The sequence below is a fragment of the Pseudonaja textilis genome, chromosome 3 (assembly GCF_049901715.1).
Source record: "Pseudonaja textilis isolate UNSWEBS1 chromosome 3, rPseTex1.2, whole genome shotgun sequence".
Taxonomy (NCBI): domain Eukaryota; kingdom Metazoa; phylum Chordata; class Lepidosauria; order Squamata; family Elapidae; genus Pseudonaja; species Pseudonaja textilis.
In genome coordinates this window covers 136,681,231-136,698,214 of record NC_141992.1, presented here as the reverse complement: position 1 = coordinate 136,698,214, position 16,984 = coordinate 136,681,231, and the positions used below count along the sequence as shown (strand labels likewise).

Here is a 16,984-nt window from a genome sequence, read left to right as displayed (position 1 = left end):
AGGAAGTGCGGTTGGTGATCCATCCTTTCCGCTACCCACTGGCATCCTTGTCTTAACTGCTGGATTCCATTGCTGGGTTGGCAAAATATGTCCCCAAGACTGTTGGTCCTCAGAGATTTCAATCTGCTACCTGGTTATATTGACCCTGGGGAAGGTTAGAAGAACCACAGCAGTCATAAAGCCATCCCACTTTGATCTTGCAGGGTTGGTGTACACCGGCTTCCTTCAATAAAACAAAGTCTACTGCCAGGACCCTGCAAACATATTTTCTCTGTAGTAGTGCCTACCCTGCCTATCCCGTAGTAGTGCCTAGCCTAGGAATGAGATTCATCCTGATGGCCATCACTATACTGTTGTTCAGAAGAATGGTGAAAACCTATCTTTCAACCCAAGTCTTTAGTGAGGGAAAGGGAGACCTTCACTGTTATGCCTGCTTTCTTTTATTAATTTTACTGTAATTTCTTTATTTAATTGTTGAGAACCACCCAGAATTGTTAGCAGTTGGGCAGTCTACAAGTTTCTAAATCATTATCATTTCTATTGGTATGTGAATGGAGCTTTAAGAATTTGTCATAGACATCTGAACATCAATGGCACCTTGGTATCACCTATCCAATTTATTTTTATTAGCTAAGAAACTAAGAGCAATCAATGTAGGTGTTTGCTTCTTCTGTGTCTAATATTCTGAAATATTATTGATATCTATAGCTCTAACTACAGTAGAGCTGTATAATATAATAAGAAATGACCCTTATTCTGATTGATATACCACCTCTAATACCATGAAATGCTCATAGGATACCCTAGACTTCCTACTCAAGATTTAAGGATACAGCAGCTTTTTAGTAACAGCAGCACACCTGGAGTAGTCAGAAGGAAACATACCATTCTCAACAGAATAGTTTTTCTTCAATAAAGATTGGGTGGAATATGACTGTTTTCCTCTCATGCATCAGTAATAGTAACCTGTTTTTGGACAGATGCCAACCACAGCAAATTGAAAAACGGGACTGTTTGGTTGGCATTCCATGCTACTTAGTTCAAGTCTGTCTTATCACAGTTATTCCTACTTCATATATTGTTAAATTTCACAGAAATGTAAAATCCATTATCATCCATTTTTCTTTCCAACTGAATATCTTGCAGACTGAAGTCTACAATTTTTGTGGACAGATCATCCCTCAAGGCAATGCTGTTTGATAGTACACAAACCACTGCGAAAGAATAGTTTCTGATAGTCATAACGCAGGTTAACTTCCACTATTTAAATCAATTGTGAAACCATAATCGAAAACTAAATCAAACTTCTCCATTTTCTTCCAATAAATTGGACTGCTATAATATTCCTGCAGGCTGGAATAAAAAGGAAGTGCAGTTAAAGATTAATCATATTGGAAAAGCTAATCTATAATCATAATTCTTTATTTGGATTTAAATGCAAAATCTTCACAAAAAAGGTGAATACATTACAGCCTTGGATGATTTGCTCCCCCCACCATTTTTTTAAAACAAAATTTCTGCTGATTCAAAAGAAAAAAGAAAGGAAAATGAGGAACTCCATAAGTATCCAGTTTCAAAACTAAGATTTATCACTTGATTATAATTATATCTATTTGGGAATATGACTGACTGACTCCTATAGGGCTTATGGTCAAAAAACAATTTCCTAGAAACAGAATGTATTGTATTATTTTTGAAGCAATGAGAAACTCAGAATACAATTTTTTAAAAGGAGGTCTACACTTTTGATGCAATGAACAATTATTAGTTGAACCACATATTCCTTCCTGCTAGTATCAACTGCTTCTTACTTCAGAGGTAGAATATGTTTTCATTTTCACATTCCAAATCTATAGAAGTGAATATCAACTCTTTTGTTCATGGGTGGTTTGGGAATAAAGAACAAAAAAAGCAAGTTGCAATCTTGCATTTTTCCCCACTGATTTACTTTGCCTATCATATCTATTTCAAAAGAATGAAAGCTCAGCAACTCTCGTAATCCTTGTTGTGTTAGGTTACCAAAATAGCTGCCTTAGAGTGACTATTATGAAATATCAGAAGATGGTGGTTCTGCAACAGAAGCACAAAATAGAAACCAATTAATAAAACATGCTAATAATAATTCATTGATGCTAAATAGTTATTATTTTGGCAAAGATCTTGTTGGGTATATGGATACACCAACCAGGTTTGGGTTGAATAAATATGTAAACCTAGGATTAAGTGTCTATGTAGCTTTAAGCACAAGAAACTGCAATGTCATTGTGGGTGCGGTTGCAGGCAGTAATATAGGTAGGAAGGGAAATGTAATAGCCCCGGCTTCTGGATGCACCTGGTTCTGTTCCTGGTCTGCTGCCTGTTGGAACGTCTGTCTGCTTACTTCTGGATGGCTACTGTGCCAGATACCATTTCAACTGAACACAAGGACTGTTTGCCTAGTGAGCTGAGGATTCAGCGTTGTCTTTGAGAGAAAGGTATCAGAAGAAGATTTACAAGCAGATAAGAACATTGTATTTACTGTTAATGGACTTGATAACTGGATGGATATACTGGATAATGATATATGGACTGAATGACACTTCTTAATCTCTGTGTGAATTAAATAACTATTTTAAAACCACAAACAGTGTTTTTGTCTCCAGTGTGTGTATACTCTTGGGCCCACTCTCTCTCTCATTTGCCTGCCTGGCTTGACTGCTGCTGCACACTCTGCTAGGGGGTTTATCCCCAAACACTAACAGATCTTGTAGTCCTTTAAATCCTACTGGATAGGTTTCTTTCCACATTATGCCCATTTAAAGGAAAGCAACAGCTGTCTTCAGTGGTTCTTAATCAAGAATAAGTCATTGCCTTTTCTAAACACATGTTGACCCCATCCCTAAATATATATGAGCTGGTTCACATAAGTTTATTGGTTATAAAAAAGAGGCAAAAAATCTTTCAAAGCCTGTAATTCTGGGGAATAAAATAGATGCAAACAAGTTTAGAAGCAAAGTATTTTGGAGTTCTAAATTGTGAGAAAAATTGTCACTGTTTCTGTCAAGAAAAAGAGCAGACAATTCTCAAACAACTATATAATCATAAGTCAGAACTGCTCCCCACATTTCAAATGGCCTGTAAAATGTAAACTAATACAATGTTTAACGTTCTTGCATAAAGGTTTTTGCCATACTCTCAGAATTCTATTGTTGACATTCAGTTCTGATGAAATAATTAACAGGAACACTCTAAGCCTAGGGAAAGGGAGTGTTATGAAGTCTGCCAGCTAGTGCAAGAAGCAGCATGACACAAGCTTTATGGGTTAGTCCATGGCTGGACCTGCAAATAATTATGGATCAGTGCTTCCTAATAATTCTGGAAGTTCTACATTGCAAGATATGGGGTTTTATTGATCAGTTTTAAACTACAATTCCCAGAGTTCCCTATTGTAACAACGAACCTTTTCTTCTGATGTACGTTGTTCCAGAGGGAAGTCACACTTACAACTTAACAATGACTGGAAATGTAGGTACCTTTGCTGTCACATAAACCCCTCTGTTACTAATTAGTTCCTCCCTTCCACACAAGCCCTCTGATGAACCAGGGGAGGTTTAAAAGGGAAATCTTTACCCCATCCCACCTCTAGTTAAGATTACCGAATGGGGAACCAAACAAAATTGTGGGGAATCAATAGCTAAGCCAAGTTGACGCAGATGGTAGAAAATTCTAAGATTTAAACAAAAAATAACTTTATTAAAGGAGTCAAAACAAGGTAAGGTTAAACCATGCACACAAAACACATTTAAAAGGAGATGCAAAGCAACTCTCCCCCCAAATACTAATGCAATTCCCACTACAGTGAAACAACTCGATTTCCAACCTCGCCCAAGGTAACACACCCAATCCAGGTTTTTAACAACTGTCTTCAAAACCCAAAAACTATTCCCACCTCAAAACCTGACAAAACCACTTCTTTTCCTTTGTAGGCTCTTGGGAATCAGGAGACATCCTCCCAGCATATAAGGCTAGCTTATTATAAAAAGAGCCAGCAGGTGCTCACTACACCTGTCAACAAGAGATTATTGTTAAACCATTTTAATTCCATAATGTAAGCAATCCAACAAGAATCAAGGGAGTCAGAAAGGAAGTACTCAACAGAATGTCAGACATTCTCAAAGAATTACTAAATTCTAGGACTAATAAATTTGCATTAGCTATGGATACAATTTCATAGTGTGTCCAAACTATTTTGAAGTAAACTTTGCAACATTCAAAAAAAATCACAGCAATAAAGCTACTTATCAAATGGAGATACTTTATCTGTTTTTTGTGAACAGCTCCTGAGAAAAACCCATCATTGTTTGTTCAAAATGTAATTGAAAAAAAATATTTTTTCTCAATTCTCTTAGAATTAAATCTGATGATATACTACTCTTTAAAATCTAAAACTGGTTAAAAGTGATCTTCATTATTTGCTGTTCCAGCTTGCCAACCTCACATTAAAAAAACCCTGAATAATTATACCTTGAAAAGAAATGCGTTACACATCTTGAAATGTTTATCTGCCATGACATACAGGCAAAACATAATAACTACAGATCTTAAAAAAACTTCTAATGGATGATCAGGTATACTTTAAAAAAAACACAGTTATATAAAACCATTGGGATGGCACCGTGGATACCAAGGTTCTTTATACATATTACAGAAGATTTAATTATATACCAAGGAGCTAAACGTAATCTCTTCAATATGGAAGTTTGGATATGGAAACCTGAATGCACATTCAGCCAGGAATGTCACTGCAATTATTTAAATATAGATTATCTAATGTATATTACCTAGCTGTTACCAAGGTGAAATAAAATTGTAATCTCTTATACAATGAGTACATAAATATTTTTCCTTCTTAAGGGCTAATACTTGCACATATCACTCTTATATAGGAAGATAGAGTTGCATATATTTTTCTAAACTGAATTATATTCCTAATTACCAATGGGTAATTGCTAAATGATTGGTTGTCTTTCCAAAATCTTCCAGTTCTAACTGATTAATAGGCTAGAGTTTATAAATGATAAAGCCACATATACTGAGAACTGTTAGCAAAACACTACCCTAAAGCAAACCCCATCATCACCCTTTGCCATTAAAATATTATGGGAAAACCAAAAAAAATATTTAGGGATATGTGCAGTTCAATCCTAAGAATATTTGTTTAAGTGCTTCCCCTATCAAAAAGGAAGGCCACAAAATGATAGCCTAATAAGTCTGATCCTATATAATTTTACAAAGAAATGCAGTGCTAACTTATTGTCAAATTTGTTTTTTGAGAATGGTCATAATTCTAAATTGAAGTTACTTGCAACTTGCATTGAATTTAGGTCCAAAATAAATATGTGAGCCTAGAATGAATGATGAATGTCCTCTTCTGAATAATGTCATAGAATTAAATTGTATTGAGGAAATAAATGTTCATTTTGACAGCTAAGACGAGCACAAACATTTATAATACATACTTTGCCACACCTTCCTTTGAAGGCTTTATTGTTGAAATATACTGATAATATTCCTCAACTAACATAATGTATGTTTAGATGAGATTTCAAGTATTATTTCTCTTCTCTTTAACAGAAGTGTCCAAAAGATAGATCTGTGAATATTTAAAACATATAACTAACAATTCTCTTGGTTACCCATATACTAAGAAAAATACCTTTCATAAGGACCCATCATGATATTAGAAGCAAACTGATATATTAGATGTCTAAGCCATGTCCTCAGCATGTTGCCAAATCAATGAAGTTTATTATCATGGGTAAATAAGTGAAATGTAGCATCTGCCCTTCTTCTGATTCAGATAACCTAATGTCAAATATAGTTACAAAGGCAGTATTCAAAACCCTTTATTGTATAGTTTACTCACACCATTCACTGCTGACTTCTGGGTATCCAGATTATGCTTCCCCTTGCAGAATTGGCAGGTATTACTGGATAGCTGACAGGTCCATCAGTAGTGCTTCTTTCAAATAAAAAATTAAAAAGTAGTGAGAAATAAGGCAAGGAAAAGTATCATATTATGTAATAGCAAAGTTTCAATAAAAAATTAATGGATTTTGAATAACTGGAACTGAAGACTCACTTCAAAGCATTTTTAAAATCCTTGTTTAAAAAGTACAAACTATATTGTACTAATGTACGATTTCTAATCCCCATTTTGGGGGGGTTTCTACTTTCAAACATGTCATAAAACACATTTATGTGTATATCAATATGTGTAGAGCAATGAGTCAGTAAAGAAATTTACAAGGATAGTTTTATAATTTCTGTATGTATTCCTTTGTATAATATATATGGATTAAAAAGTCGATCCACATATGCGCAGTCAGAATTGTTTGGAGGCCAGGTGACATTGTACAATTTTCATCCATATTTCATCAATACACTAAACATTTTTGCTATGATGTGAACATTTCTATTTGTATGTAGTTCATACTTGCCATTTAAATACACAAATACAAACTATAATCTGTAACATTATTTAAGAAGCAATACAGTATGCTCATCTATTCCTACTTGAATCTTTAATAAAGAATATTCTGTATGGATTGGCTTTTCACATGATCCGAGGTAATTTTTTATAGACCATTTTTTTTTGCTTTCCACTTATAAGAAATATAATTGAAGGCTCAAGAATTTTTGCTGGCTTCCGGTTTGAAGTCTCTTCGGCGACAGACAGAAATCCGCGATTGTGCACGGTTTTGGTCTGGCCTTGCCGCTGGAGCGCCCTGAGCCGGCTGGTTTCGGGGCTAAGCCACCCCGTAGAGGTGGTGAAGAGGGGGGAGACTGCCAGCAGGGTTGAGGAGAGCCGCATCTCTCCTCCTCAGCTGGCCATTACTCCCTTTCCCGAAGACTGCTGCAGCAGTGGTCAGAAATGTCCACCACAAAGAAGAACTCAACCAGAAAAGAATGTGCAGGAGGAAGATAAGAAGTGAAAGTTTTGGCTGACTGGGTTGTAAAAGCAACAACTAAGATACCCTGGAATTTAAACTTACAAAAAAATAACATAGCTCCCAAAGAAGAGTCGGAAGCAGCGAAGGAAAGTGAAAAGGGAAAGGTTTGGGGTTTTTTTTTCTACTCTCTCCTTCCCTATACTGACAACTAAGAGACTTAAATAAGAAATCGGAAAAATCTACTTTGACATCAATAGGCAATTAAGCTGAAAATAAAACAAAATGTCAAAGGGATAATAAAGACTTCTGGATACTAATTTTTTTTTTTCATAAGCAAGAAGGGAGAGAAAAAGAATAAGGGCAGGATCTGCAAGAGGGAGGAGACTGCCTGGAATTAAGAAGAATCTACAGTAAAACTTCGACAAGACTTCTAAAAGATACATTTTAACTGAATCTTTGTAACTAAACAGTAACCCCAGGAAGAGAAAGTGAAAAAAAAAGAGCAAAAAGAAACAGCTTGCGTGTATTTGGATTATTTGGTAATCTTTGGATTCTTGGTTATTACATTTGACTGACTAAAATTAATCGGGTGGTTGTTTAAAAATTTATACAATGGCACCACTTCTGGATGAATTGAAAATGGAACTTAAAAAGTACAAAGAAGATGCACAAGAAGGGAAGGATTCTTTTGGCTTCGTTTTTCAATTCTTAGAAATGGAGATTTGGAACTATGAGAAACAACAAGAAACGTCTGCAAAACAAGAAGACTGGGACAAAGAAGAGATCATCTTTAATGAACAAGTAATTTTATGTGGGGAAGAAAAAGGAAAGGCGGGGAAAGAGAATGGAGAATTTAAGACTTAAAAAACAACCAAAGAAAAGAAAAATAATTCAAAGAAAAATAATTTGAAAAATAAGTATAATACTGGAAAGCAACAGAAAAGGGGAATACAGAAGAGAGAAATAGAGGTAGAGAGACAAGGGGGTAAAAAGGGAAGAGAGAAGAAGAGAGGGAAGAAGGAAAGGAAAAGAAGTTACAAAGAACTGGAGCAAGATATAGAGAAACAGGACCTATTTAGGGTGAAAATCTAACTGAAAAAGGGATTCTGTAAAGGTACATAAGATTGTATTGTTATATTAGTAATAGAAATAACTTTAGAAAATTGGAAACAATGTATGATTAAAATGAGGGATAAAATAGTTAGTGTAATTTAGTGAAATGTTTGTTAATAAGTGAAATAAAATAAACGAGAAAATTGAATTAGGAAGGAACGGGAACATTTTAATTAGTTAATGTTTTATAAAATATAATTGAAGGGGGGGAATTAATTATGGAAAGCTTGTAATTGTTCCCATAGAAGTATGATATTTAATTGAAAAGTAATGTTAAAGAAGTTAAGACTTTAATGATATTAATATTAATGATAGAATTGAATTGGAATGGAATGTGTTGTTTTAATTACATACATTTATAATTTTTGCTTTTTTTAAGAATATAGTGTGTATTTTAAGAATGTACCAAGCAGAATCCGAATGGAAGTTATGTATTATATTGAATGTTATAACTTTAGGGTATATATTGAAGCCTAAATAAGAGTTAAATGGATAAACTTAAAAGATATAAAGGCGTCATACTCCAATCAGTAACTACAGGAGAAATTTTGTTTAATGAGAAAAGATAATAGATAATTGAAACAGCACAGACAAAAATATAAATATAATGATTTGAACTGAGATGAGATAATTAAAATAAAATTGAGAAAATTAAAAGAGGGGAGAAGCTATGCAGAAAATGTAAAATAGTAATAAGATATGGAATAGAATATAAAAATGAGCATGAACCTGAATTTGTGTCTGTACGAAGAAATGTAACCCAGGATTACGCTACTTTCAAAAAAGATGTTTTATTTGTATTTTTTTCTCTTTGTGAAAACTCAAATAAAAATTACAAAAAAAAATTTTTTTTTTGCTGGTGAATATATCAAAATCTTCCACAAGTTAAAGTAGAAATTAGCCCTCAGATCATGTCAAATTATTTTCCCCTGAAGTATCTTACATGCAAAGATATAAGTACATTGGAAAGCCTAAAGCAAAAAGTTCTTCCCATTTACAGGTTTTTTTGGAACAGGGGGGCTGTGAGTTCATAGCTAAATGTATTGTAGATGCAATCTGCAGTTAAACCAAATAGGTCTATTACTTTCTATGTAGTCAAAATTTATGAACCTAAAAGCCCAATATTACATCCTTTCACCATGAGTTAAATTAGCCTAGTACATCTATTCTGAACAGATTTAGAAAACAGAATGGGAATACTTAAAGCATGAGTTGTTAAGATATCTACTGATCTGAAAGAGGAAAAAGAATACAAGGCCCAGATAAGAGCCTCAAGGAAAATATTGTACAATTTGTATGCTGCAATATCAGGATTATATCTGGCATGGCATGGCACGACTATCTAATTATATTTTTAGTTGACTTGACTTGAAAAAGTATTTGGTAAGAAGTAAAACAGAAAAAGAGCACATTCCTTTGATCAAGGACTGATTTCTTGTCTCCTTCTCTCATCACTCTTGTCCCAAAGGATACCTTCAATGGCAACTCATGTCAAAGATCATCTGTCTGCTATCTAAACAAATCCTCTGATTCAACTGATTGTAGCAGCCTCTGCTAGATAACATCTTTTGACTCAAAGTAAGCAAGAAAACAAATGGAAAATGATGTTTACTCCATCTTCAATTGCTAAATCTGATGTTTCTGAAAATAATTATCTCAATCTAGTCAATCTAAATTTTATTTCTTTAACAAAAGCTCCCTCACTACTTTTTGTATCCTTCAAGAAGCATTCATTTCTCCAAAGTCCTTATCTCCAAATGAATTCTGATAGTTTTTAATAGTTAGGAAGTTAAGGAGAAGTACTTAGGAAGTCTGTCCATCCTTACAGATCACAAAAACCCAATGAAATAATCTTCAGTATCACTAAAGTATCACCCTAATCCTGCAGTTACTCACATTATGAATTTCACACCTTCCTGGCACTATTACTACAAGTCTCCAAACATGTCATAATTAATCCTGCCAATGTTAAGTTTTGGATTTCACACAGTCATACTGCATATACAAGGATATCCAATGTATTTATTGTTTAATTTCATTGTTTTACACAGGTTGGTCTCACTTTATGGTAGAGTCACATTCCCTGAAAATCTCACATTAAGCAATTCACATAAACAAGACATTGAACCAGGATTTTTTAAAAATGGGAGTTTTGAGGCATGACATCAAATTTTGTAGTCCACTGTAGTACATAACTGTTGTCATATATTTTTAAAGCACTATTCTCAAGCACTACATTACTCAACTATGTTTTTTTCCCAGTCTCTGTGTATAGCAAAAGCATTTTTCCCACAGTTGGATTTCTAATGTGCCTGGTACTCATAGCAGAAAGAGGCCGAATGTATCAGATCACAATGAATTTTATTAGAATTCTTTTATTATGTCAGGCTCAGTAGATTTGCCCAGGTTAAAAGAATGTCTTAGGACTAAGGATTTTTCACCAACTTCAGTGTAATGCAACATTTCCCCCTTCGTTTCCACTATTACAAAGGTTCTTTTCTTTGCTAAGACATTATTTTGATCTTTTAACAGTAGTAGCTATTGCAAGTAGACAAGTAAATGGGAAACAGGATACAACTAGAACAATCTCACAATATAATGGTAAACATGTTCTGATGGTTTCAGCAGAAAATGTTCAAATAGTTTATGTGGGAAGAAACATTTATTGCAGAAATTGCAGTAGCCTTTGCTTTTCATATAAAGCAAATTCTTAGATTAAAATAATCAATCCCTTAATAGGGAATTTGCTCTAAGCAAGGCAACCTACATTTGTTTAGTTTTAATTTTAAGGGTTATTCTGTTATTTCTATTCCAAAGATGTTTGGAATATTTTAAACAAGCTCATATACAGTAGTTCTCAACTTATAACCATTAATTTAGTGATATTCGAAGTTACAATGGCACTAAAAAAAGCAACTTAGGACCGTTTTATACATTTGTGAACACTGAAGCATCCCTATAGTCACATGAGCAAAATTCAGATATTTGACAACTGACTCATATTTATGAAGATTGCAATGTCCCAGGGTCATATGATCACCTTTTGTGACCTTCCAAAAAGCAAAGTGTCAGCTTTGGAAGCCATATGGAGATTTGATGCTGGGGGACGAGCGGTCTGCCACCTCCAAGTGGTGTCCCCTGGATGCGCGAAGCCGTCAAACGCTAACCGTAACTGAGAGCAGACCCTCCGACGACAGGCCCACGCGACAGGCCGGCTGGAGTACTCAAATGCCGCATCAACATGGTGGAAACGTCCACTACAAAACACACACACGTGGCAGACAGAGAGGCGTGGAAGCAGTACTCAAGGACATTAGCGGACCTCGCCCGAGACAAACGCTGAAGAAAAAGAAGAAGAAGATGGAGATTTGATGCTCCTACGCTGCTACAATTGAGCCTGAAAGAAGTGCGAGGGAGAAATTCATTTGAGTACCGTATTTATCGGCATATAACACGCACTTTTTCCCCCTGAAAATAGGGGGCAAATGATGTATGCGTGTTATACGCCGATGTCCCGTTCCCAATAGTGCCTAGCGGCGGCGCAGCGTCCTGACGTGATGTCAGCGCTGCGCCCGCCGCATATTTTTTTCCTGAAATTTCCCTCTTAAAGGGAATGCGTGTTATACGCCTGTGCGTGTTATACACCGATAAATACGGTATATCAAGTTAGACAAAATAAAATTCTTTTGTTTGGATCAAGGTCACTGAGTTTGGCGCATAATGAATTGGGAATCTTACTTTAGGATGGATGGTGATTGGACCATGTGATGTAGTGATAGTTAAGGGGGGATGGACTTTCAGTTTCGGGATTCCACAGATGTGCCAGTTACTATCTAAATAAAGGTTCCTTTGAGATATGCCTATCTTGGAGTTATTGATTGGAATGGAGGGTTGCTGGAACGCTGACACAAACTCAGTGGGGAAGCCTGATTCACTTAACAACCAAGTTACTAACTTAAAAACTCCAGTGATTCATTTAACAACTGTGGCAAGAAAGGTTGTAAAACAGGGCAAAATTCACTTAACAAATGTCTACTTAGCAACAGAAGCTTTTAGATTCAACTGTGGTTGTAAGTTGAGGCCCATATGTATTCCTGCACTGTCTCATTTGGAAAACAAAATATTAAGTAATCTATGCCTTATAAATTTATACTACAACTTAAATCATACAAGTACTTAATGAACTAAAATTTCAGCATGGCTGCAGTTTTTCTTGCTTGGCATTATTTAAAAAAATATCTAAATTTAAAAAAAGAAATTAATTTTCAAATAAGACATTTATGCAGATTTTATTCTTAAACATTGTTTCACAATGATCATATTTAAAATCCAAATAAATAAGGAATCCTGTCACTTTTCGCAACATTTTCAAACAGCTTTAATAAAAACGCTTTATAAATGTCCGCAACACTTTTTCTATTTTATCTTGCCTATAAATACATTTTTAATCATCTATCTGTTTCAAAATATGATTGACTTCCTCTTAGTCTAACATGGAATAAAGTTGTACAGAATCATTCTTTTCAGTGAGACTGGGATGAGTCAAAATCATGGTTTTATTCAAGTGTCTTTCTCTCTCCTGTTTAAAACTTCCTTTCCTGTGTTATTAATCAAGAAAAGAACCAATTTAATCAAGCAGAGAACCAACCTAGAAATAAGGAGAAATTTCCGGAGAGTTAGAACAATTAATCAATGGAATGGCTTGCCTTCAGAAGTTGTGAATGTTCCATTATTGGAGGTTTTAAAGAAGAGTTTGGACAGCCATTTTTCTGGAATGGCATAAGGTTTCCTGCCTGAGCAAGGGGTTTGGACTAGAAGACCTCCAAAGTCCCTTCCAACTCTGTCATTCTGTTCTTCCTAAGGACCTGCAGAGGCTTTCTAATTTGTTTTCACTCATCTTCTTCCCTTTTTCTCCACCAGTTTTTTTCTCTTTGCAGTTCATTGCACAGAGCAAAGTTGATGTTGCTCTCCTTAGCACCTGTCTTCATTTTTTCTCTTTGTCTGCAGCTGAAGCAAGCCTGCTGTTTTGCAGCATTATCTCTTTTAAGAACCTATTGTAACCTCTCCGATTAAACTGCCCTCTGCTCAAGAAACCAAAAGCATTATTCAGCAAGTCCATCCTTCAAAATTGAAGCCTTTGATGCTTTTATTGAAACAACCACTTATTGCAATAATACTAGATGTAAATAGAAAAATTCTAAATAAAAAAATAAGCTCTATTTGCATTATCCTGTTCTTGGAATTTAGCACTTTCTCTAGAAAATGTAGATTTTAATAGGTGCTATGAGCTAAGTTTTGTAATACACACATTATGGGGGATGTCTCATTGTTTCAAAGACTAACACCCAAATGTGCTTTTCACAAAAAAGGAACAAACTTTTTAATGGAGAAATTCAGAAAAGGTAAGGTAACAAAATAAATGTTTTGCGCACTGAAGTAAGCTCACACTGAAATCAATTGCTTGCCTGCTTGATTTCCACTTGGGAAAGTAAACCTAATGTGCCTAAAGTAGCATCTCAAATTCACTAAAACATATGTCACAGCACCGTTATATTAATAGCTGCAAAGAAGGTCCCAAACTACTTATAAAAGACATTAGAACCAGGGCAGAAATCGTCCAAAAGGTGCTTTTTCAAAAGGCAACTGGAGTTTCTGGTTTTTTTCTTTGAAGACGTTTCCCTTCTCATCCAAGAAGCTTCTTCAGAACCTCCAGAGCTAAAGAAGCTTCTTGGATGAGAAGCAAAAGGTCTTCAAAGAAAAGCCAGAAAGTCCCAGTTGCCTCTGGAAAAAGCACTTTTGGGACAATCATGACCTGGATGACTGAGAATCTCCACAGACAAGGATAACAGTAAGTAAAGGCTAGCTAAGATGCTAGTCTACATTCTCCCCACACCATTGCTTGTATTTATCATCTGTTCTGCTCAAAACCTTTTTATATTTGTACCTAACATAACCCTACCAGGTTCAACTCCTGTTTCACTGTTGAGTTCCTTCCACTCCCATTGCAAGCCTGCATTCCCTGGGTAACTTTAAGGATGGACAACAGCAACTGCTGATGCCTTGCCTCTATCTTCCCTTGTTGTTGCCCATCCCCCACATGGCAAGGGGGGAAAACCTGTTTAAACACCATTGTCTGAGGGGTGAGATAAGAAAGCTATTCCTCCTGTAACTGTGAAGGATGAGAAATAAGGAAAGGTGGGAGAGAGATGAAACATGAGCACTGAAGAAACATTTCACAGTGTTTTTCTAGAACTGAGCCATGATGCCATGGGGATGAAATGTAATAAGACAGCAATATCAACTGTTTACAATTCCTATATGAATGAGGGCCCTTGGACAAGTGACAGAATGGAAAGGTGTTTTCAAACGATCCCCACCAAAGATGATTGGGACAAAAATGAGTTTTATTTTCTACCTTCTTCCATTCTTTCAAGGCCCTCTATTGAAGGTCTTTTCTTTATCTTAGGTTTTAGAGAAGAATATAAGCAGACAAATTCTCTCTTACTGAAATAGGCCAGATACATCTGATGAGCTCTCAAACCAAAAATATTACAATATTCAAGAAAATGAGGAGGACTTCCACATCATACTAGCAAATGATGTAAAGAGAAAGAACCATTTTCCTCCTGATCTGCCCATCTATTATGTTCCTTATATGTCAAATGGAATGCAAAATGGATCCAGTGCTACTGATTACCAGACCATGAAGCATTTTATTAGTTGTTACTTTTAGAAGATAAAATATACTGGTGGAAAAGACATTCCATATGTAGAAAAAAGACTGTTTTATAATTAAAATAAATATACATGGAAGCAAATTTCATTTATTAGAATTTTAAAAACATTGATTCCCATAGCATTTGAATAACGTTTTTGTCAACAATTGAACACATTTATATATCCCTGCTTAGAACTTATAGGAACTACCTGAACACAAAATATACATTTAACAGAATATATAATTATCCAAAATGTGATGTCATAAAGGGAAATTGTTTGAATCATGGCTGAATTTATTTATAAATAAAACAAAATGTGCTTTAGTTCAACTTCAAAGCAAAACACTGACTTCAAAGTTAAAAGACCCAGTAACTGATTGCTACATGCAAGAACATGAGGAGAGCGAATGATTATTTTGTGTAGAATATTTCCTACTAAATCTGAATACTCCACCCAATTCACAATGTCTGCAACTTATACAAAAAAAATGTAATAAAATGTGCAGTTGGCTTCTGTAGCTAAGCCACAACAAAAGTTTCTCCCTTCCAGCTCTTTAGCAGGTAATCTTTGGATTTATTGCCATGTTCTTGTTACGCAATACACAGTAATCCATACTTCTGTAGAAGGCGAGCATAAATTTCAGAATCATGGGGAATAATATTTAAGTCATCACGTTAATAAACTATTTCTGTTATAGATGTATTACTCACTTTCTTGAACTTCTGAAGGAAAAGTAACTTAGGCCCATATATCTCATGCAGATGAAGTTAGAAGATAACGGGAGAAAGTTAAGCAGCCTCTCTTTGGCCAGATCATTAACTCAATCGGCAACATCCAGTCTAATAACGCTCAAAATAATCACATGGAATAATGTTGGAAAACACTATAATATTAGCTAGTTCCACAGAAGCATCTCTGACACATGACTATGCAACTTCTATTTGAAGACTTCTAATGAAGGAGAACTCGCATATCATGTAATAGCATGTTACAAGCATGTGACAATTTGTATAGTCAGGAGGTTCCTCCTAAAGTTTAGCCTGAACCTCCGTCTTTGAAAATTAAACCCATTGAATTTGGTTCTGAACAACAGAGAATAAGATTAGTCCCTCTCACATATCTGAAAACTGCTATCAGATCTTCCCTTAGTTATCTTTTTTTTGTACCAACATGCTTTATTCCTCACATGATTTGTTTTTCTGACCCTTCACCTTCTTGGTAGCTCCCTCTGAAATTTCTCCAGTTGGCCTTGGTTCTTTTTCAGCTGTGGTTCACAGAATAAGATAAAGGTAAAGGTTCCCCTCATATATAGGTGCTAGTCGTTTCTGGCACTAGGGGGCGGTGCTCATCTCCATTACAAAGCCGAAGAGCCAGTGCTATCTGAAGACGTCTTCGTGGTTATTTGGCCAGCATGACTAAACACCGAAGGTGCACGGAACGCTGTTACCTTCTCACCAAAGGTGGTCCCTATTTTTCTACGTGCATTTTTACATGTTTTCGAACTGCTAGGTTTGCAGAATATACTACTACAAATGGGGCCCGAACACAGCATAGGAGAATAGTATAATTAGTAGCTGTGATATATACTCCACCTCAAAATAGCACTCACCTTTTTTTATCTTCATTATTCATTAAGTTTATTTGCCATCCACTTTGAGGTGACTCTGAACAGCTTTTAGCACCTGCATCGCATTGTTAGTTTATGTTTAAGTTGTGACTGAAGAGTAAATCCAGATCCCAGATCCTTTCAAATGTACTGCTGCCATATCAAGTCTCCTCCAGCCAACATTCATGCCATATTTTTCCTGTCCAGATGCAGAATGTTTTGTTTCTCCATATTCCTTTAAGTCCACTGTTTAAGCCTCTACAGAACTTTTTGAATCTTATCTTTCCCCCTTCCCCATGAATACTTGGTAAACCCTGTGGTAAACTCCCTCATTCAAGTCACTGATAACAATGTTTAACAGCACAAAGTAAAAGTAAAGGTTTCCTTTGTACTGCCATATCCAATTTTATGCTGTGATGCTCATCTCCAATTCACAGCCAAAGGAACCAGCATTGTCCGAAGATGCTTCCATGGTCATGTGGCCAACCTAACTACATACTGAGGTGCATGGAACACTGTTACCTTCCCACCAAAGTGGTACCTATTTTTCTACTCTTATTTGCATACTTTCAAACTGGGAAACCTCTGTTGGTGGGACCTCACCCTGTGAGGG

The 16,984-nt window shown here is 35.6% G+C and overlaps 1 protein-coding gene across 8 annotated transcripts in view; it reads right to left on the bottom strand.

Moving 5' to 3' along the window:
* Nucleotides 1-16,984, bottom strand: part of ATXN1 (ataxin 1) — a 228,191-nt gene that overhangs the window by 65,781 nt on the left and 145,426 nt on the right. For 7 of the 8 annotated variants that reach the window (XM_026699566.2, XM_087930909.1, XM_026699563.2 and 4 more), the window contains one exon: nucleotides 5,906-6,001. The gene's annotated coding sequence lies outside the window, so the exon portion shown is untranslated. The remainder of the gene's footprint in view (nucleotides 1-5,905; nucleotides 6,002-16,984) is intronic. The other variant, XM_087930912.1, reaches the window with a different exon arrangement.